The sequence below is a fragment of the Protopterus annectens genome, chromosome 3.part0, assembly GCF_019279795.1.
Source record: "Protopterus annectens isolate FY-2018-M chromosome 3.part0, PAN1.0, whole genome shotgun sequence".
Taxonomy (NCBI): domain Eukaryota; kingdom Metazoa; phylum Chordata; order Ceratodontiformes; family Protopteridae; genus Protopterus; species Protopterus annectens.
The window spans coordinates 605711886-605734324 of record NC_056731.1 but is presented as its reverse complement, the minus strand read 5'-3'; positions in this window follow the sequence as shown (position 1 = coordinate 605734324).

Here is a 22439-nt window from a genome sequence, read left to right as displayed (position 1 = left end):
GATTAGGGAAAATAACACTTCGGAAATGAGAAAACAAGTGCAGGAGTACGTAGTGGTCCTTTAAGTAGTGCTAGCTGTTACTATTTATATGGAGATTTGGGCTTGAAAAGGATTTGTAAACAGCAGGGCAGAGGTGCTGAATGAAGGACTGGCATAGCATTTTATTTATTTATTTATTGACATTTGTTTACCGGGAAAGTCCACTGGACCACAGAGAGCCCATTTTCAGTGGAGGCCCAGGGAAAAAAGCTCCAAGACATAAACAAACAAAATAAAGTACTGAAATACAATAGTTGTAGTGAGGCTATACAAAAGAACAATGGGCTTCAAGATAGGAGATTAAAATACACTGTTAAAAATACAATAGTTAAAACAAAATCCACGTCAGCAGAAGTAGACTTGTTGGATACTTTAAAAAGTTTACCTGTCAGGATCCTTAAACCGGACAAGGGGGATGGTTTAGTACTAATGGACACTTGTCATTATGAAAACTGCCTCATCCACATGTTATTGCAGGATGCTTATACACTATCTAGCATTAATGAATTGAATGCAGCGTATAGGTGCACCCATGTTTTCTTGAATGACTTGTTTTTAGAAAATGTTATAGAACAAGATGCGTTGAAATATTTGACTGTTTCGTTCCCTAAGATTCCAACAGTTTTCGGATTGCCCAAGATCCATAAAGATGTGTACAACCCCCCCATGAGGCTATTGGTTAACGCTAGGGGTTCTATCACTTACCCGATAGCCAAGTATGTGGACAACATATTGAAAAAATATGTTGAAAAGGAAACACACATTTGTAAAGACTCTTGGGCTTTTTTGAAAGCCATAGGTGCTTTAGAATTCAAGAGAGGCCATAGATTTTTGACAATAGACGTAAAAGACCTCTATACGTCTATTCCTCATGCTACAGGGATAGACTGGGTCACTGACCGTTTATTGCATCACAATGCTAGCAGTGTAGAAATCAGATTGGACATTGGACTTTTTGCTGCTCATTCTGCTGACATGGATTTTGTTTTATCTATTTCAGTTTGTTTTCATTTTTCTGTTGCTTCAGTTTGTTTGTTTTGCCCCCACTACCAGCAGTTTTAACCAGTAGCAATTATGGAATTGGAAGAAGGTGCTAGTTTGGACAATTCTGCACTGGTTTCTTTCACTAATATGGTCAAAAAGCTTAATGAAAGGATGGATGTGCTTTCTCAACATTTGGATGGGCTAGTAGCAGTCAAGGGAAGTGCTGACAATTTGGTAGAAGAAGTTCTTGGAGCTGATTCAGCTCCTGTGGCGACAACTCACACCAGTGATGGGTCAAATGACCGTGAGGAAAGTGGAAGTTCCACCTCAACTGTTTCAAGGGTTCCTGTACATCCTAGACCTACCGGTGAATGTTCCAGGACAAGTTCATCTCTGAGCCGAACTGGAGACCCACTTAATGTTACATCTTGGTTGAATGAGCAACTCCCAGTTTTTGAGAATAGGAACGGGTTTGCGTCCAGTGACACAGGGACACCAGAAGCTCCTTTAGTGGACTTTTTGAAGACCTTGGACCACAAATCTTTAAAGGTAAAGAAGCTTCAGTTAGAGATTTCCTATTTCAATGAATGTAAAAAAGTGGGGGTTGTGCCAAAGGGCTTGCGCTCTTGGCAGTACCCCACTGGACTGATAGCCGGTTCAGAGTTCCACAGTGAGCTGATCAGTTTGTTTGATAGACATGGACATGAGTTAATGGATTTAATGGCTAAATTCTATCAGAAATTTATAGATCAGTTGAGTGGTGAAATTGAAATTTTGGACACTAATATCAAGTCACATGTAGATTTCAACAGGTACAATTATGAGTATAAACAAATTTTCTCGACTATAGACCAATAGATATCTCGTAACATGGAGATGAAAATGAAAAAACTGAAAAGAGACATAGATGCATACAACAAACTAACTGCATACCCCCCCCCCCCCATTCTCAGAGTGTTGGTGACAGTCTAGGTGCTCTTATTAACCTAACTAATGGGGTTTTGAGGCAGACAGCTAGTTCCAGTAGGCCGGTCACTGGAGAGGGTGTGGAGGATGTTGTTCCTACAGAAAATTTTGTAACTGATGGTGGTAGGGATGAAGAGATTTCTCGTCCTACACCGTCTTTTTCCTCGAACCAGGGACAGAACCACCAGAGGTTTTACAACATGAGGAGCCATTACAGGAACAACAGCAAGAAGCCTTTTCAGAAGTAACAAGAAGGACAAATCCTGACATTATCAGTAACAGTTTTGGAGACTTTTTTGTTTATAACTATTCAAGTTCTACAATTACTATGGAGATGTCTGATTTATTTTCAAAAGGTCTTACCTTTGTTCCATGGAGACATTTTAACTTAGCATGCACACTACTTGATTTGAAGTTGTTTATACGTAGGTTGAATTTATTGTCAATTTTTGGTAACACCGCTTTAGACAAAAAAACTTTGAGAGTCCCAAGTACATTCAACCCCCCTACCCATCCTTTACTTTTTTTATTTGAACACTTGTGTGAAACTGAAATTAGAAACTTGGTTAACTGTCCTAGGACATTTGTGAACAAAAACTTGTCTGATGACGAAGTAGACTTGTTGGATACTTTAAAAAGTTTACCTGTCAGGATCCTTAAACCGGACAAGGGGGGTGTTTAGTACTAATGGACACTTGTCATTATGAAAACTGCACCATCCACGTGTTATTGCAGGATGCTTATACACTATCTAGCATTAATGAATTGAATGCAGCGTATAGGTGCACCCATGTTTTCTTGAATGACTTGTTTTTAGAAAATGTTATAGAACAAGATGCGTTGAAATATTTGACTGTTTCGTTCCCTAAGATTCCAACAGTTTTCGGATTGCCCAAGATCCATAAAGATGTGTACAATCCTCCCATGAGGCTATTGGTTAACGCTAGGGGTTCTATCACTTACCCGATAGCCAAGTATGTGGACAACATATTGAAAAAATATGTTGAAAAGGAAACACACATTTGTAAAGACTCTTGGGCTTTTTTGAAAGCCATAGGTGCTTTAGAATTCAAGAGAGGCCATAGATTTTTGACAATAGACGTAAAAGACCTCTATACGTCTATTCCTCATGCTACAGGGATAGACTGGGTCACTGACCGTTTATTGCATCACAATGCTAGCAGTGTAGAAATCAGATTGGACATTGGACTTTTTGCTGCTGGTTCTGCTGACGTGGATTTTGTTTTATCTATTTCAGTTTGTTTTAATTTTTCTGTTGCTTCAGTTTGTTTGTTTTGCCCCCACTACCAGCAGTTTTAACCGGTAGCAATTATGGAATTGGAAGAAGGTGCTAGTTTGGACAATTCTGCACTGGATTCTTTCACTAATATGGTCAAAAAGCTTAATGAAAGGAAGGATGTGATTTCTCAACGTTTGGATGGGCTAGTAGCAGTCAAGGGAAGTGCTGACAATTTGGTAGAAGTTCTTGGAGCTGATTCAGCTCCTGTGGCGACAACTCACACCAGTGATGGGTCAAATGACCGTGAGGACAGTGGAAGTTCCACCTCAACTGTTTCAAGGGTTCCTGTACATCCTAGACCTACCGGTGAACGTTCCAGGACAAGTTCATCTCTGAGCCGAACTGGAGACCCACTTAATGTTACATCTTGGTTGAATGAGCAACTCCCAGTTTTTGAGAATAGGAACGGGTTTGCGTCCAGTGACACAGGGACACCAGAAGCTCCTTTAGTGGACTTTTTGAAGACCTTTGACCACAAATCTTTAAAGGTAAAGAAGCTTCAGTTAGAGATTTCCTATTTCAATGAATGTAAAAAAGTGGGGGTTGTGCCAAAGGGCTTGCGCTCTTGGCAGTACCCCACTGGACTGAAAGCCGGTTCAGAGTTCCACAGTGAGCTGATCAGTTTGTTTGATAGACATGGACATGAGTTAATGGATTTAATGGCTAAATTCTATCAGAAATTTATAGATCAGTTGAGTGGTGAAATTGAAATTTTGGACACTAATATCAAGTCACATGTAGATTTCAACAGGTACAATTATGAGTATAAACAAATTTTCTCGACTATAGACCAATAGATATCTCGTAACATGGAGATGAAAATGAAAAAACTGAAAAGAGACATAGATGCATACAACAAACTGCATACCCCCCGCCCCCCATTCTCAGAGTGTTGGCGACAGTCTAGGTGCTCTTATTAACCTAACTAATGGGGTTTTGAGGCAGACAGCTAGTTCCAGTAGGCCGGTCACCGGAGAGGGTGTGGAGGATGTTGTTCCTACAGAAAATTTTATAACTGATGGTGGTAGGGATGAGGAGATTTCTCGTCCTACACAGTCTTTTTCCTCAAACCGGGGACAGAACCACCAGAGGTTTTACAACATGAGGAGCCATTACAGGAACAACAGCAAGAAGCCTTTTCAGAAGTAACAAGAAGGACAAATCCTGACATTATCAGTAACAGTCTTGGAGACTTTTTTGTTTATAACTATTCAAGTTCTACAATTACTATGGAGATGTCTGATTTATTTTCAAAAGGTCTTACCTTTGTTCCATGGAGACATTTTAACTTAGCATGCACACTACTTGATTTGAAGTTGTTTATACGTAGGTTGAATTTATTGTCAATTTTTGGTAACACCGCTTTAGACAAAAAAACTTTGAGAGTCCCAAGTACATTCAACCCCCCTACCCATCCTTTACTTTTTTTATTTGAACACTTGTGTGAAACTGAAATTAGAAACTTGGTTAACTGTTCTAGGACATTTGCGAACAAAAACTTGTCTGATGACGAAGTAGACTTGTTGGATACTTTAAAAAGTTTACCTGTCAGGATCCTTAAACCAGACAAGGCGGGTGTTTAGTACTAATGGACACTTGTCATTATGAAAACTGCCTCATCCACATGTTATTGCAGGATGCTTATACACTATCTAGCATTAATGAATTGAATGCAGTGTATAGGTGCACCCATGTTTTCTTGAATGACTTGTTTTTAGAAAATGTTATAGAACAAGATGTGTTGAAATATTTGACTGTTTCGTTCCCTAAGATTCCAACAGTTTTCGGATTGCCCAAGATCCATAAAGATGTGTACAACCCTCCCATGAGGCTATTGGTTAACGCTAGGGGTTCTATCACTTACCCGATAGCCAAGTATGTGGACAACATATTGAAAAAATATGTTGAAAAGGAAACACACATTTGTAAAGACTCTTGGGCTTTTTTGAAAGCCATAGGTGCTTTAGAATTCAAGAGAGGCCATAGATTTTTGACAATAGACGTAAAAGACCTCTATACGTCTATTCCTCATGCTACAGGGATAGACTGGGTCACTGACCATTTATTGCATCACAATGCTAGCAGTGTAGAAATCAGATTGGACATTGAACTTTTTGCTGCTGGTTCTGCTGACGTGGATTTTGTTTTATCTATTTCAGTTTGTTTAAAAAATACAATAGTTGCAATGAAACAAATCAAAACACATAATGAATACACTGATTGTAATGAAGTACATCATAGTAGGCAAAATGCAGCAAATGTAATGGAAACAATTTGAAAGAGCAGGTTCTTACATACGTAGTAGAGTCTGAAATTACAGCTTCTAAGACACAAATGATTTAAATGAGAATATAAAACAAATCAGTATTGTAGAATTACAAAGATCCAATAGAAATTCAGGTAGGAGGAGGTTGATAAGAAGAGTTATGAGGTAGTATTTACCTTAAAAACACAAGCTGTAGGGTTGGACTCTCAAATGGGGTAATTGGCTATGCTTAAAATAACTCACAAGGGCAGTTAGCCTAGTATGAACCTGGATTGAGTTAATTTATGTCTTGTTGGTCTGGGGGTATGAAAGGTCCCAGGTAAAGCAAAGACTAGCCTAGTGTTTTATTGGTCTTTGTCTGAAAAGATATGAAGCCTGCCTACACTAAAGCACTGCTGGTGATTCCCTGCTGGGTGAGGAAACCTATATTTTTTGTCTGTGACCTTTTAGAGCTGATTTCTGATATCTGCTCCATTTTGTTTTCTGTTTCAAGAAATCTGCTTGGCCTAGTGTTTTTGCTCTATGTGAGAGGTGGAAACAAATTATCTGTGCTGCACATTTCACATTTTTTTCATTGATTAAATTGTCCCGAGTTATATTTAAATACTCAGTGAAATGTTAAGACTTTGTCTTTGAAAAGATTTGAAGCCTGCATAAACTAAGGTACTACTGGTGATTATCTGCTGTGTGAAAAAACCTATATTTATTTGTCTGTGACCTTTTACCTTTATTATCTAGCTAGCTAGCGGTTGGATAAGGAAATAAATTTTTACACTGTAGCAAACAATTGTTTTTACATCAAAAGAAATCAGTGGATTTTCCATCTAGTGCACTAGGAGGTAGCCCAGTCTGTTTAGGTATGTGGCTAAACGGTAGGACCCAAGCATGTGCTGAACTTGTGACTAACAACATCACACACACTGACCCCACTGCTTGTGGATAGGTTTGGTGTAAATTTTATTCCCTTATCCCCTCCAAACATATCACAAACCTTGCTCCCAGCATCCTCCCACCCTGCATATCTAACAATCAGGTCATTAAACCTTGTCCAAGTCATAAAATGCAGCCTCTATGGTACCAGACATCATCCCAGGCTATCTTCTAAACAGGCTTAAACATGAATTAGCATCACCATTAAGTATCCTTTTCAACAGAAACAGTTAATGTTCTGTAGTCCTGTCTCGCCTTCATTCTTACACTTGCGTTTGGAGCCGAACCTCTGCTCCGACTCAGCAATTCTCTAGCTCAAAATCTTCTGATTGGCTTGTGGCAAGGAGGTATCCCATAATGCACCACTAACTTATCCAAGATCTCTTTTGTTGCTCCTTGAGCACAGATGTGTTTCTTCTTGGCAGTGGCTAAGTGAAACATATTTCTACTCATTTTTCAAGTTATTGCTTCCTAAAGTAGCTGTATTCACTGTTTTAGTGATCGTTCCTAACCTGTGTCTGTTTTAGGCAGTTTTTGGCATTGTTTGCTCTGTTTGTGCTATTTTGTGCTATTGTTGATTGGCCGTCCTACCGCTGGCCTTTTGTGTGTATCCATACATCGCTGTTGGCTCTCCGTTGCTGTTCAGATTGCTTATTTGTCATTTTCTCTCTCTTTTCACCAAGGGCTAGGCCGGTTTAAGTTAGGGGACCTAGTCCTCAGTTCTGTTACTTGTGTCTTCTTCCAGGGCTAGGCCAGTTTAAGTTAGAGGACCTAGTCCTCTGTCTGTCTTTATTGTTTCCACAGGACTTCTGTTTAGTTAGAGGTAGTCCTTGTTTAGCCTTTACTTGTTTTTTTGTCATTGGTATTTATTAGTGTGTAATATGTCTAAGGATACTAAGGATCACAAGCCTTCAGGCTTTAAAAAATGTACTAAGTGTGCCCAGAAAATGTCTTTGACAGATGGGCATAATCTTTGTGTCTACTGCTTAGGTGCTATACACCTTCAAGAGTCTTGCTCATTTTTTCATGCCTTTAGTCCCTGAGTTCTTCAAGCGAGAAAGAACAAACTTATTTTGAAAGGCCTGTTAAAGCATTCTTTTGAGGATGAGTTGGCTTCTTCGCCCTCCAGTTCTAAGTCACCATCTTCCAAAAAAGACAAAGTCAAACCCACTAAAAGGCAGTCTCCCACTCATTCAGTGTCGTTGGAGCCACCAGACAAGATTGCCAAATTGACTACATCCTCTTTGGCTCCACTGGTTTCAGTGCCAACAGAGGTTTCTGATGTGGAACAATCAGTTTTGGTTCCAGGAGTTTCAGAGCCGATAACTGAGTCTGTGTCTCGGAGCTGGTCAGCTGAACTCCGCCCGGTCTCTCTGACACTCAGATCGACTATTTTTCAGTGGTCTAGGTCCCCCAATTTATCCTCCAGGTCCTCTAGGAGCCTTTCTGATGAGGACATTGAGAGAGTAGTGTGTAGAATCCTCCAGACATCGGCGCTGGCAAATTTACTTTCGGCTCATTCCCAGTCGGCTCCGGAGTCTAATGTGCCCATATATCCTATCGATGTTCCTCCTCTGAGCCACTCCGGCGGATCGGAGCCAGAGATGTCAGTGCCACTTGCTGTGGAAAGGTCAGTTCCAGCTACTTCAATTGGTCTCTCGGTTCCGATATCTGCTCTGACCCCTTCGGTGCCATCCGTGGGGTCTAGGGTCCTAAGCTCTCTGGTCAGGCCCGAGGGGGATGCTTGGACCTGAACTTCTTTGGTTCAGAGCCTATTTCTTGGTGCTTCAGCTCAGGTGAGTTTGGACCCCACAGCTGCCTCGGAGCCTATCTCCTCGGCACCGAGGACTGCTTCTGCACTTTCTGAGTGGGGAGCATTCTCAGAGCTGGGAGGGTCGGCTTTCGAGGTGATGAGGAGTGTTCTGTCCAAGTCTTCAGTTACAACCAGGGGTACCGACACTCTTCCCCCTAAAGCACCGACTTCAGTCTCAGTGCCTTCTCTCATCCAACACAGCAGAGACTTGCAGCCTCAAGGAACCTCCATGAGTTGTTCCCAGTCTTCTGAGGTCTCCCCAGAAAATCCTTCTGAGGAGCCTCCTCAGAAGAAAACTTGTAAGAGGAAACATGTTGACATGATGAGTCCATTACATCAGACACTGAACACGAGGAGTCAGAAGGATCCCCTAAGTCATCCTCTGATATCTCCTTCACAGATATCCTTCAGATCCTGAAACAGGGAGGTGGCTGGCCCACCACCTCCCCTTCTGATGAGGAGTCAGTGTACCTAAAGGCTTTCGGGTCTCAACCCTCCACCTCTTGGGTGTCTCCACCTTTTGACAAGCTACTGGATCTAGTGAGTCGAAAGGTGTGGGAATCTCCAGATACTGTGGAACCAGTTCCTAGAAGACCTAATAAATTCTTGTCAGCATCTCAGGACAAAGATTTTCTCACTAAAGGTGTACCAGTAGATGCCATGGTGGTGGCAGAAGCCACCAAAAAGGAACTTGCTGAAACTTCCTCCACTGTCCATCCACTGAACAAAGAGTCTCGAATAATGGATAGGTATGGGAAGCGTATCTTTTCTTCAGTGGCTTTTACACTTAAATCGCTGAATACCTGTCTCACTTCACTAGGCTCCAGAGAGATCTTGTAAAAGAACTGGGAGAGACTCTACTAGGTAACATATCTGAAGCGGTGTCTGAGAAGTTTAATGCACAGATGTCTACCTTAAATTCTGTCATGAACTCCTCCATGCAGCTGATATCTTATGCAGTGGATGGAGCAAGTAGGGCAGCGGGTTCAGAAGTTTCTCTTAGAAGACTCTCCTGGATGCGCTTGTGTAACTTTGCAGAGGCCTTTAAGTCTACATTTACCAATGCTCCCTTTGATGGATCCTCGTTGTTTGGAACCAAGGTAAAGGACACACTCACCAGGTGCGAACAGGAAGGGAAAACCATATCTGCTGTGGGAGTCCATTTTTCCATTCCTTCTAGACCCTATCCCAAAGGGCAGAAATGTAAAATGTGGTTCAAAAAGTCACAGAGGTTTTTCCAGGACACACAGGGTGATTCCTTCTCCAGAGGCAGAGGAGGAGGAAATACAGGTAGATGCCGTCTAGAGGCAGGGGAGGCCCGCAGAACCAGGGAGACCATGATTCCTTTTGTGGTCGTCCCTATCAGCGCTCCTGAAAGGAGGCCTGACTGCACATCTCTGGAGCCAGTGAGGGGATGTATATCCTTATACCCAGAAGCCTGACACAATATCACTCAAGACAAGTGGGTACTAAGGATAATTACCAGAGGTTACCATATTCATTTCTCTTTTCTCCCTCCTCAGATCAGATGAATCCCAGATGTTCCACCCAATCACAGGGATTCAGTAACTCTAGAAATCCAAACATTGCTCATAAAGAGAGTCATCCAATCCATCCCCACAGACCAAGTAGGATTAGGGACTTACTCCAGATTCTTTTTGGTGCCAAAAAGAACAGGGGACTTGAGACCCATCTTGGATCTCAGCAAATTGAACTAATCTGTACAGAATTCCAAGCTCCGAATGATCACTTTACAGTCGATACTCCCGTTGTTAGCGAAAGACATTTGGCTGTGCTCCATAGATCTCCAAGATGTGTGCTACCACATCAAAATGGATAGAGCATCGAGTCACTTACCCTTCTGGCTGGGGTCCAGTCGTTATCAATTTCACTCCCTGCCCTTTAGCCTCACCACAGCCCCCAGGGTGTTCAACAAATACATGGCAGTGGTAATGGTTCAGTTGAGATGCCTTGGATTCCAAGTGTTTCCGTACCTGGACGACTGGCTCCTGACTGCCACTACCAGGCATCTACTATTACAGGCCAGGGACGCCACCATTTCTACTTGCCTGCAGCTAGGGATTACAATAAACTGGCAAAAATATGTATTATTGCCCTCTCAGCATGTGAATTTTATTGGCGCTGAAATAAATACCTCCACAATGAAGGCTTACCTCCTTGTAGAGACAATTCAAAATCTCAGGGAACAAATTTTGAGTCTACTTCCTCAGAGGAAGGCAAAAGCAAAGAAGGTGCTCAAATTGTTAGAGACGATGGCCTCTACAATAACATTAGTCCCATTAGCCAGACCGCACATGAGGGTTCTGCAGTGGTTACTTTTTGCCCAATGGTCACTGCAGCATCTACCTCTTTCTCACCCCATCCTGATCACAAAATCATGCAAACAGGATCTTTGCTGGTGGACCCAGTCAAGTCATCTGACCACAGGCAGACCATTTGTTCAGTCTCCCCCTATTGTCACCGTGACAACAAATGTCTCTCAGATAGGGTGGGGGGCATTATCTAGGGAGAACAGTCCAAGGCACGTGGCAGGAACATGAGACACATTTGCATATCAATGTCTTGGAGATGAGAGCAGTGCTTCTGGCATTGCAAGCACTTCACAGTTTTCTCCCTCTAGGGATGATTGCAATCCACTTGGACAATATGTTGGTGGTATGGTACATAAACAAACAAGGAGGGACCAGATCTTATCCCTTTGCAGAGAGGCCCATCGAGAGTGGGAGTGAGCAGTGTCTTCCCAATGTTTTCTGACTGGAACACACATTCTGGTGAAGACCAATGTGATAGCCGACAGGCTTAGCAGGGCTATCCTGATGCCTCACGAGTGGTCTCTGAACACACACACACTGCGAAACAGATTTTTCGCAAATGGGTCAGCCTTGCTGCAATCTTTTTGTCACCCCTCTAAATGCCAAATGCTGCAGCTACTTCACCCTAATTCCCCCGGAGGGGGAGGTGCCCAGAGATGCACTCGTTCATGATTGGGCCTTGGGACTTCTCTATGCATTCCCACCATTTCCCCTGATATTGAAGGTAATTCAGAAAACAACATCCTTGGGAAGCAAAATGATCCTCATTGCTCCTTACTGGCCTCGTCAGATTTGGTTCCCCTTCCTCAGACCTCATCTAATGGATGAACCTTGGACTCTGGACCCAGTTCCAGATTTACTGACACACATGTCTCCACACCCTCAATTTGACAGCTTGACTGCTCCAATTCCCTCTCTAGTCAGGCTTCATGACTTTTCCCCTGATGTTGTACATATTCTGACATCTTCTCACAAACCTTCAACCAGAAAAACTTACACCAGTAAATGGAAAAGGTTCTCCTTTTGGGCCCATGAGAGAAATCTCGATTCTTATACAGCTCCCATCTCTGCCATTTTGGAGTTCCTTACTCAGTTGTTCCATCAAGGCTCAGCAGATTCCACTATTAAAGTTCAACTGGCAGCTATTTCTACCTTTCATTTGGCTAATGATCCTAACCTTATGGCGCATAGATTGTGTAGAGCTTTCCTCAAAGGAGCCACATTATTATGACCTCCAGTCATGGATCCTGTGACACCCTGGGATTTGAATTTTGTACTTCAAAAAATTACTTTGAGTCCTTTTGAACCTTCAGCAACTTGTGACCTCAAGTTCCTATCATGGAAAACCATATTTTTAGTGGCCATTACATCTGCAAGGTGGGTCTCAGAACTGCAAGCCCTCTCTATTAAGCCCCCCTTATTTGGTGTTTTACGGAGATAATGTTTCCTTACGGACCAACCTTTAATTTGTTCCTAAGGTCTCTTCTCAGGCCAATATTAATCAATCCATTGAATTACCTGTTTTCTTCCATAATTTTTCTGACAAGGCAGAGTACAAATTCCACCAGCTTGACGTTTATAGACGATTGTGATTTTATCTCAATAGAACTAAGAATTTCAGAAGATCAGAACAATTGTTTATTTCCTTTTCAGATGCAAGGAAGAGCCTACCAGTCTCCTAAACCACCTTGTCTCACTGGATTTCCAGCAGCATTTCATTTATTTATACATCCAGTGGCAAAGATCTTCCCTTCAAGGTGAAAGCTCACTCTACCAGATCTGTTTCTACTTTGGTAGCCTTTCAAGCAAAGATCCCTATAGCCTTTCAAGCAAAGATCCCTATAGATAACATTTGTGCAGCAGCAACATGGGCTTCACCTCATACATTCATAACTCACTACAAATTGGACATGGCTTCCAGGAACAGGTCTTCCTTTGGCTCCACAGTACTCAGGAGCATTTTCCAGTGAGTCACCCAAGATAAAGGTGCTAGGGATGCTGTCCCAAGTGTAAGAAAGAAGGCAAGATAGGAGTACAGAACATAAAGATGGTATGTACTTACCATAACATTTGATGTTTGTAGTCCATCTCGCCCTTCATTCTTACAAACCCTCCCTCCTGCCCCCTCCTTGAGGACCTGGGAGTATTGTGACTATTGCCTTATCTCTATGTTGAGACCTTTCTACATGGTTTGTTCTTTGTCTCTGTATATTTACTACTTGCAGCAAACAAGATCTGGGATACATTAGCAGTGCATTATGGGATACCTCCTTGCCATGAGCCAACCAGAAGATTTTGAGCTAGAGATTTACAGAGTCAGAGCCGAGGATTGGCTCCAAACCCAAGTGTAAGAATGAAGGGTGAGATGGACTACAAAAATTGAACGTTATGGTAAGTACATAACTTATTTTTCCCCTCCACAAAGGGCCTAGCAACAGACCTGGGGAATTATAGACCCAAAAGTGTGACCAGCCTCATCTGCAAGGCCATGGAATGTATCAATATGGAATTCATAAATAAAGACACAGGTGACATCCAAACCCTGGATCCAACCCAATTCAGCTTCATCAAAGGTAGATCCTGTCTGTTAAATCTGGTGGATTTCTTCAAAAATGTGACTGAGGGCAAATCTTTACACACAGTGTATCTCAACTTGGCAAAGGCTTTTGACACAATCCCACACTCAGGCATTACCAATAAACTTAGCAAACTGAATGTAAACCCTTTTGTTGTAAGATGGGTTGCCAACTGGCTCACAAAGTTTGCACACACTATCAAAGCAGGGTGCCACAAGGCCCATTGCTGGGGCCCCCTACTGTTTGGTATATACTTCTCAGAAGTTCAGGCCAAAACTAAGGGGTTGTGGTTTACCAAGTTTGTGGATGACTACAAACTGGGTGTAATTACTGGATCCCCAAATGATCTCATTATACTTCAGGGGGGTCTAAAGCAGACCAATGACTGGTGTCTTAGTCACATTCTCAAGCTAAATGCAAAGAAATGCATCATCATTCCCTTTGGCAAAACAGTGTCCCTTCACGTTATCAAATCAACAACAATAACCTAAGCACCTATGAAGTGGTAAGGGAGCTGGGATCACAAGTTGACTGTGACCTTAACTTTGACCACCATGTGTCTACTGTGGTGGGGAAGGCTTTCTGCATAGCACACTTGATTAGTAAATGCATTGCCTCTGGAACAAAAGAGGTTATAATCCATTTACACTCATCACTAATCAGGCCCATAATTGAGTGTAGCAGCCCTTTTGGCATGTACCACACAAAGCACCTGCAGCAACTGGAGAGACCTCAGAGGTTTCTAACAAAGAAGATTGAGGGGCTCCAGCACATACCTTACACAGACTGACTAAAGTCCCTGTCACTATACTCTGTATCATATAGACTTCTTAGGGGAGATTTATGCCTGGCCTACAGAACAATCTCAGACCCAAACCTAATGAACTTGCTGCACATCTGTAAATCAAATGGGACTAGAGCTGCCTGTTCCAGGGACCTAAATATTACCTGCGACGTAAATAGGACATGCTGGAGGGACAGATTTGTCTTCTAGTGACTGCTGCATCTTTGGAATAGGCTACCAATTCATAAGAAACAGAGCACTTCTATGATACTGTTCAAAAGGAACCTGGATGAGTGGATGGGGCATTGTAAATTCTTATTGGGGATAGTGCCCACAACCCTTCTGGATGTGGGCAGTCATTACTAAATACAGTCCTGGGTATTGACTACTGTCTCTATGGTATTACACTGGGATGAAACAGCTAGGCTTGAAATTACCTCTAGATTGATAGCCTAGTAAACTCCTCTGATCCTGTGATTTTATGAAGTATTTTTTGCACTTCTCTGCACTTAATTTTCACTGTTTTTTGCCTAGATAGCATAGGCTAGATTCAGACCTGCTGTATCTAGCCTGTTACTGATACACTTCAGCACTAAACCAGCCATCTTACATTAAGAAGGGCTCCTCTCCATCCTTGTGGCAGAAGACTGTGGATCCAGCCTTGTCTAAGCTAGGGATTGCTGGAGAAAGGTTCACTGTGTGCTTTCTTATTGATAAATTAGCTTAAAAGTGTTTTAATTTTGCCTGTAATTAAGCCTCTTATTTGTGTGTTGCAGCACACTATACAACAGGGGTTAGTGGTGCCTTGTGTAAATGCAAACATCCTGAAACTCTATTTTTCTATAGACATCTGCCAGTGAAACCCTCCCAGGCTTCCCTTCTGTAATATGGGTGCACTGAGCAGCATTGCCACACTTATCATTCATAGCCTTCAACATAACAAGCACCTTTGTTAGTATTAGCACAAAAACTGGTCAGACTAGCCCACTCCCTTCCCTAATAGCACATATAGTAAAAGCCTGCTATAATGGATGGGCAGTTCACCATCATTTCACTAGCCAGTTTGATTGACATGGTCATCCTGAGGCAATGTAGTAATTGCCTCATGTATACTGACAACCACTTACTCCCAAAACAAACAAATACCCTATGTGAGAGATGTAATTACACTATGAAATTGGAATCACTTCTCTCACATAACAGCAAGCTGGACATCAAATAGGTTGTCAGCACACACACTTCACCTCTCACACAAAATGAGATCATGACACATAACCCCACATATCTGGAGGTACTCACTAGAACCCTACCAAAAGATCAGAGACCTCCCAAATGTAAACCATTTGCACACACTGCAATGCAAACAGAAATCACTACACATAATAACACATACACCAGTGTTTCAGTAAATAAGCCCCTAAGGCAAAACACCTCCAAACGTAATGTCTTGATCATAGGCGACTCCATAGTGAAACACACAGATGTCCCCTTCAGCAGGCTGGACAAGGAGAAGGTCACAGTCAGCTGCATGTCAGGTGCCAGGATCCATCAAATCACACATGCACTCAAATCACTCAACAACAAGTACCACTATGACTCTGCCACAGTCCATGCTGGGATGAATGACTTGAGATGTTCCTCTCTGGACTATAAGAAGAGAGACATGGCTAAGCTCTCAGATTATGCATCCCAAGGAGGTATGATCCTAGCCCTAAGCAGCATTCTTCCTGTACCCAGGATGATGCCACAATATAAACAAAAAATGATAGACTTCAATAATTGGCTTAGCTTGTGATGTCAGTCCAGGGGGATCCAGTATCTGTCAGACTGGGAAGACATGGTTGACAGGCCATGCTGCTTTACCAGAGATGGTCTGCACCTGTCTCCTCTAGGCTTTCGGATACTGGTAAAGGTGCTTGCCTTTGCCATAGTGCCTTTTTTAGTCAATGTCAAAACAACAACATTTCTGATGTAATAAAATCTACTTGAGACAAAGTCAAGGTTCTTCTGCTTAATACTAAGAGTCTAAACATGAAACTGTACTCCCTGGAAGTACTCCTTACCTTGGAAGATGCTGACATCTGTGCAGTCACTGAGGCATGGTTGAAGGCCATGGACAGCATCCCAGCTATACAAGGCTACAATGTATTCCACACATTCAGACCTCAAAATGAGCATGAAAGAACTAAAGGTGGAGGTGTGTCCAACTTCTTTAAAGGCAAGTATACCTTGAGACTGGTCAAACAGTATGACTCACTCAAACTACTCCATGTCCAATTAACTACAGGCAAAATACCCTACCACAACATTGCTAGCTATAGGTCCCCCACCATGAACCAAGAAAAGTACACCACCTACCTGGATTTACTGGAGTCACTTGCTATACAGTCCAACACTTTAGTCATGGGAACTCAGCTATCTTTCCATCGAGTGATATACATGAACATGAACATGCTCACCCATAGGTTCTTGGACTTTTTCAATACAGATGCTCTGGAACAGGTAGTCTCCACCCACACAAGGGGCTCAAATGTTCTATACACAGTACTCACCAACATGGGGGTGGTCACTGCATTCTCCACTCTCTGATGCCCTCCCTGGTAAGGTCAAACCATAAACCCATCTGGTTCAAAGTAACTATTAGACCTTTTACCATCACAGGAGCAAAAACACTAAAAAACTTTTCCAAAGCAAACAACAGCCTACTAAGTGATGGTATAAAATGTTTTATACCTCCTGCAATTACAGACAATGATGGCTCTTATGCAGAGGTGTACACAAATGCCCTGCATAAGCACTTAAACTGTATAGACTCGGCTGTACCTGACTAGATTAAAAACAGGTCTTCCAGAAAAAAACAAGCCACCCTGGCAGTGGCAGAACTCAAGTGTAAACAGGTTATATAACAAAAGGACGAAACATATGTCTAAGAAGAAGAGGGAAATGACTCAGCAGAGGAAGAATTCTCTGCACAGCTTGAACAAGCAAATCAGAAATTTTGTAAAGTCTTCTAAAGGTAATTATGAAGGTAAAATAGCATCCCTAGCTAAGGGTAATCATCAGGTATTATTTAACTAGGTCCAAAATCTAAATGGGAATGCCCAGCTATGTGCTGAATTGGTAGTAGATGGTACCAGTCATACTATACTGGATGAAATTGTCAACTTGCCAGCTGACAGATTTGACACAACCTCACCCCCCTTTTCCCATCAACCATACCCCCAAAACATAACTGACACAAGTCCACTGCCTAGTATCTCTAGAGATCAGGTCATAGCTGTGCCCTCCAAGGCTGAAAACATGGGCTCAGTGGAGCAGTCCAGAAAATACTGTACAAACTCTGGTATTCTGTTTCAAAATGGAAACAGACTATCGGAGTTTGTTAAATTGGCTGATTTACTATGCTTTTTTACAGAAAACTGTGCAGCTAAATTAATAACAGATAAAATTCTACCACAAGAACACACGGTAGGAAGGGGCAAAATCAAATATCAATATGGAAGTATCAAACAGAGAAAACTACAAAGCAATTAAGACAAGAAGTGTCACTGTTAGAAGAGTATAGAAGAGGGAACAGATCAACAAATGCACTCAGAGATAGACGTGATAAAAGTAACTTGCACTATTGTAAATAATAAACTAAAAATCTCAGCACAGCCATAAAAAACACACAGATAAATATAAAGGAAAGGTACAAAATAAACAATTTACTGATGACCCAAAAAAGTTTTATAGAGAATTGGGAAAGAAGGCAAAAGGAATTGAAAAAACACCCAAAAAAGAAGAAATAGATACATTTTGGAGAAATATCTATGAAGATCCTCTGAAACATAACAAAGATGCTAAACGGATAGAAGAAGTAAAAGAAAGAATAAGAAGTTCAAAGATACAGGCTATGAAATGGGATGAGGTAATGGGCAGAGAGACTGAGATAAAGTTAAGAAAAGCATCAAACTGGAAAACCCCAGGCACAGATGCAGTACCTAACTTCTGCCTGAAAGTATTAACATCTTTGCATGAAGATTTAACCATGAGTATTAACTATTTATATGCACACCCCGAACAGACACCAACCTAGTTAACAACAGGAAAATGAATGCTCCTACTTAAGAGTGAACTGCAAATTATCCTAAGAATTATATACCAATAACTTTCCTTCCGACAATGTACACACATAACAAAGATGCTAAACGGATAGAAGAAGTAAAAGAAAGAATAAGAAGTTCAAAGATACAGGCTATGAAATGGGATGAGGTAATGGGCAGAGAGACTGAGATAAAGTTAAGAAAAGCCTCAAACTGGAAAACCCCAGGCAGAGATGCAGTACCTAACTTCTGCCTGAAAGTATTAACATCTTTGCATGAAGATTTAACCATGAGTAAGAACTATTTATATGCACACCCCGAACAGACACCAACCTAGTTAACAACAGGAAAATGAATGCTCCTACTTAAGAGTGAACTGCAAATTATCCTAAGAATTATATACCAATAACTTGCCTTCCGACAATGTACACACTATATACTGGAATTGATGCCAACAGAGTTTATAGTCATTTAGAAGAAAATGCAGTAACTGGAAAATAGAACAAAAGGGTAATAAAAGAAAGTCATATGGAACAAAGGATCATCTGTGGCTAATTAAAGTCATAATGGAGAACTGTAAAAAGGGGAAGAATCCAAGTATGGCATGTATAACTTACAAAAAAGCATTAGACCGTATCCCACATTCATGGATAAAAGAGTGCTTAAAATGTATAAGATCCACCCTACGCTGATCAATTACATTACAGTGACCATGAAACAGTGGCAGACCATTTTGCAATTAAACCATGATAAAGGACAAATTATTATTCTGGGGATAAAAATTCAAAGGGGGATATTCCAGGGTGACACCCTGTCACTGCTGCTATTCTATCTTGCCCTTAACCCCTTCAGCTGTCTGCTTAACAGATTAGGCCATGGCAACAGTTTGGGTCCTAGAAAACAACATAGTGTAAATAACTTATGTCTTCTCTTTGCTGATGATTTAAAATTGTATAGCTCATCAGATGAGGACCTGAAATCACAACTGCAAGTAGTCAAAACTTTTTCAGATGATATAAGAATGTCATTTGGTCTTGATAAATGTGCAAAAGCAACCTTTAAAGCAGGAAAACTGCAGCACCAAGAAAATTATCAGTTTGGGACAAGAATGTGATATAAAAGAACTTGAGCAAGAGGGAATGTATAAATATTTGGGAATGACTGGCCCCAAAATGTGTTGGATAGATAAGACTTAAAAACAAGAAGGATGTTTCATGCTCACCAAATGATTTATAAAAATCAGTGTATACCAAGATTATATATTCCCTGTTCTGAAGGAGATATGGGCCTCCTTGAAATTGATTACTTCTATATATCTGCAATTGTGGGACTGCACACATATCTGCTGACCTCAGAAGACCCAAACATAATGAAAGTTTTGAAACATAAGGAGAATAAATCTAAGATGACTTCCCTGTTTAGTCTAGCAAAAGCATATCAGCATCAAGCAGGAATGGAAATCAAACCAGTACTAGATAAAAATCAGACAGCAACTGAATGTGCCAAAAAACAAAAGGAAAGACTATAAGATGAAGCATCAGATGAGAAGGCAAGAAATGTGGAATATGCATAAATATAGTTGCAGGTATAGAAAACGTCTGGAAGAACCTCATGTAGATCAGGATCAAATGCAGGAATGGTTAAGGAGAGGCAAATTCAAACTAAAAGATGAAAGGTTAATAGTGGCGGCCCAAGATAGTTGGATACTTACACATTGTTTTTTAAAGTCCATTGAACATGTTGGGGAAACAGACAAATGTAGGTTTTGTAAAACAGAACTGGAAACAGTTAGACACTTTGTTGCTGGTTTTTGACATACTAATAGCAGAAGGATTTTATACTGAAAGGCATAATAATGTGGCAAGACTGTTGCACTGGGGATTGTGCATATGTTATGGTACTGAAGTGTCTGAAAAACACTGGAACATAAGCCACAAAGCATCATAGAAAATGAAAAAGTCTACATCACATGGGATCACCCATTACCAACAATTCAAAAGATAGATGTGAGAAAACCTGATATAATGGTTCATGAAAAGAAGACAAAAGTAGCACTGATCATTGAAATTGTTACACCCAATGACTACAGTGTCTTGTGTACAGAGAGACACAAAGTCATAAAATATCAAGATTTGCAGGAAGAAATGAGAGCAATATGGAAGAAAGATACCCAGACAGTTCCAATAGTGGTAGGAGCAATGGGTCTTATAAAAAGTAATCTACAATCATATTTAGATATGTTACCAATACATGCAACTCCATTCAAATTGCAGCAGGAGTCATTACTAGGCACATTGCAGGTGCTGTGAAGAGCACTTCTGGCTGACAAAGACAGAAACAATACTGCTTTCATGAACTTTAGTCATACTTTGACTTAGGAATGGGATCCATCCTTGTCATGGTATTAGAAACCCAAAAGATTTGAAGAAATTAAAAAAAACTGGGGATGAACCCTTACATCACTATTTGGGTAGCCAAATGGCTCACTGATAGAGCACATACTGTCAAAGTTGGTGACTCCACCTCTACTAGTAGACCCATCACCAGTAGCATAGGTTCATAGGTTCATACTAGGCTATCTGCCCTGGGGCAATTATAAGCCTAGCCCGATTCTGTAAGGCTTACGCCACCCCTTGATTTGAGTATACTGTGCCCTTTTTAAGGTTTAGTTTACTGTGCCTCTGTCTAATAGTGACACGGGAGTAATCCCTGGGACAAACCTACGATCCCCCATCCACCTATCGAGATTCTTCTTGAAGAGATTCAGTGAGGTGCTCTGCCTCACATGAACTGGAATTCTATTCCAGAGTGAAGGGAGCCTCTGGGTTATGAACCTGTCCCTCCAGCAAGTTCTATTTATTTCTGTGCTGAGGTTCAAGTCCCTCAAGTGTGTGGCTCTAAGGGATTTAGATTTACTGAGGTGGAGCATGTCCATTAATTCTGGATTTGACATAGCTTTGTATGTCAGGCATAGATCGCCTCGAAGTAGGCGGTATGCAACTGAGTAGAGCTGGAGTTTTTTTAACTGAGCAGCATATGGCATCTGTTTGAGACACTTGATCCTCTTGGTGAGATACTTTTGGGGTCTTTCTAATAGCTGCAGGTGTCGGGTAAGGTACATCCCAAAAGGGGCATTGTATTCTATGATGGGCCTGATGAGGGATGAATAAAGGGGCACGATTACCTCTCTTGATCTAGATGTGAAAGCCTTCGTGATGAGGTGGGCTATGTAGAAGGTCTTTCTAACCACTTTGGCAATGTGGTTTTCAAAGGAGAGATTGCTATCAACTTGGGTCCCCAGGTCCCTAATAACTTTCTCTGTACTTAATGGGTTTCCGCCTATGTGGTAATTTGTGGGCAGATTGTTTTTGCCAAAGGGTATGGCTATACATTTTTTGGCATTTAGCTTTAAACCATGGCACTGGCACCAGTTATCTGTCTCTGTGAGACCTTTTTGAAGGATGTTTGTGTCAGCTGGAGAGTCGATTATGGCACCCAGTTTGCAGTCGTCTGCGAACTTGGTGAGCCATAGTCCTCCCACATTTGTCTGTACCTCGGAAAAGTGTATACCAAACAAGAGTGGTCCCAGGACAGAACCCTGTGGGATGTCACTTGTGACCGGTTTCAAGTCTGACATGGCTCCAGCAACTCTCACTCTGTGGGTTCTGTCTTTGAGCCAGTTTGCGACCCATCTTGTGACATAGGGGTTTATATTTAAGTTGGATAGCTTATCTATGATGCCCAAGTGAGGTATTGTGTCAAATGCCTTTGCAAGGTCCAGATAGGCTGTGTGGACTATCTTCCCTTCATCTATGGCTTTGGTGACTGTTGAAGAAGTCAACCAGGTTCAAAAGGCAGGATCTGACCTTGACAAAGCCGAACGGGGTAGGATCTAGTGTCTGTAGGTCCCCAATGTCTTTGTTTATGAGCTCCATGATGATCCTCTCCATAGCCTTGCAGACTAAGCTAGTCAGGCTTATGGGGCGATAGTTTCCAGGGTCTATAGAGGGTCCACCTTTGTGGAGTGGGACCACTGTTGCTGTATGCCATTCTGTGGGCACATATCCTGTAGTGAGGCTGAGATTGTATAGCCGTTTTATTTGAGGGATTAGTTCCTCTTGGAGTTCATGTAGGAAGCAACCTGGGATGCCATCTGGTCCCATAGAAGCAGTGTTTTTTGCTTTGGAGAGGGCAGCCTTCACCTGAGCATCAGAGATGTTTGGGAGGCAGCCCTCTGCCAGGATAGATACTTGCACTTTTGGGGGGGGGGGGTGGAGAAGTTTGCACTGAACCTGTCTGCCAGGATATTGGCGATGTCTGCGGGTTCAGTGTATTTTTTATCATTTAGAATCAACTCAGAACA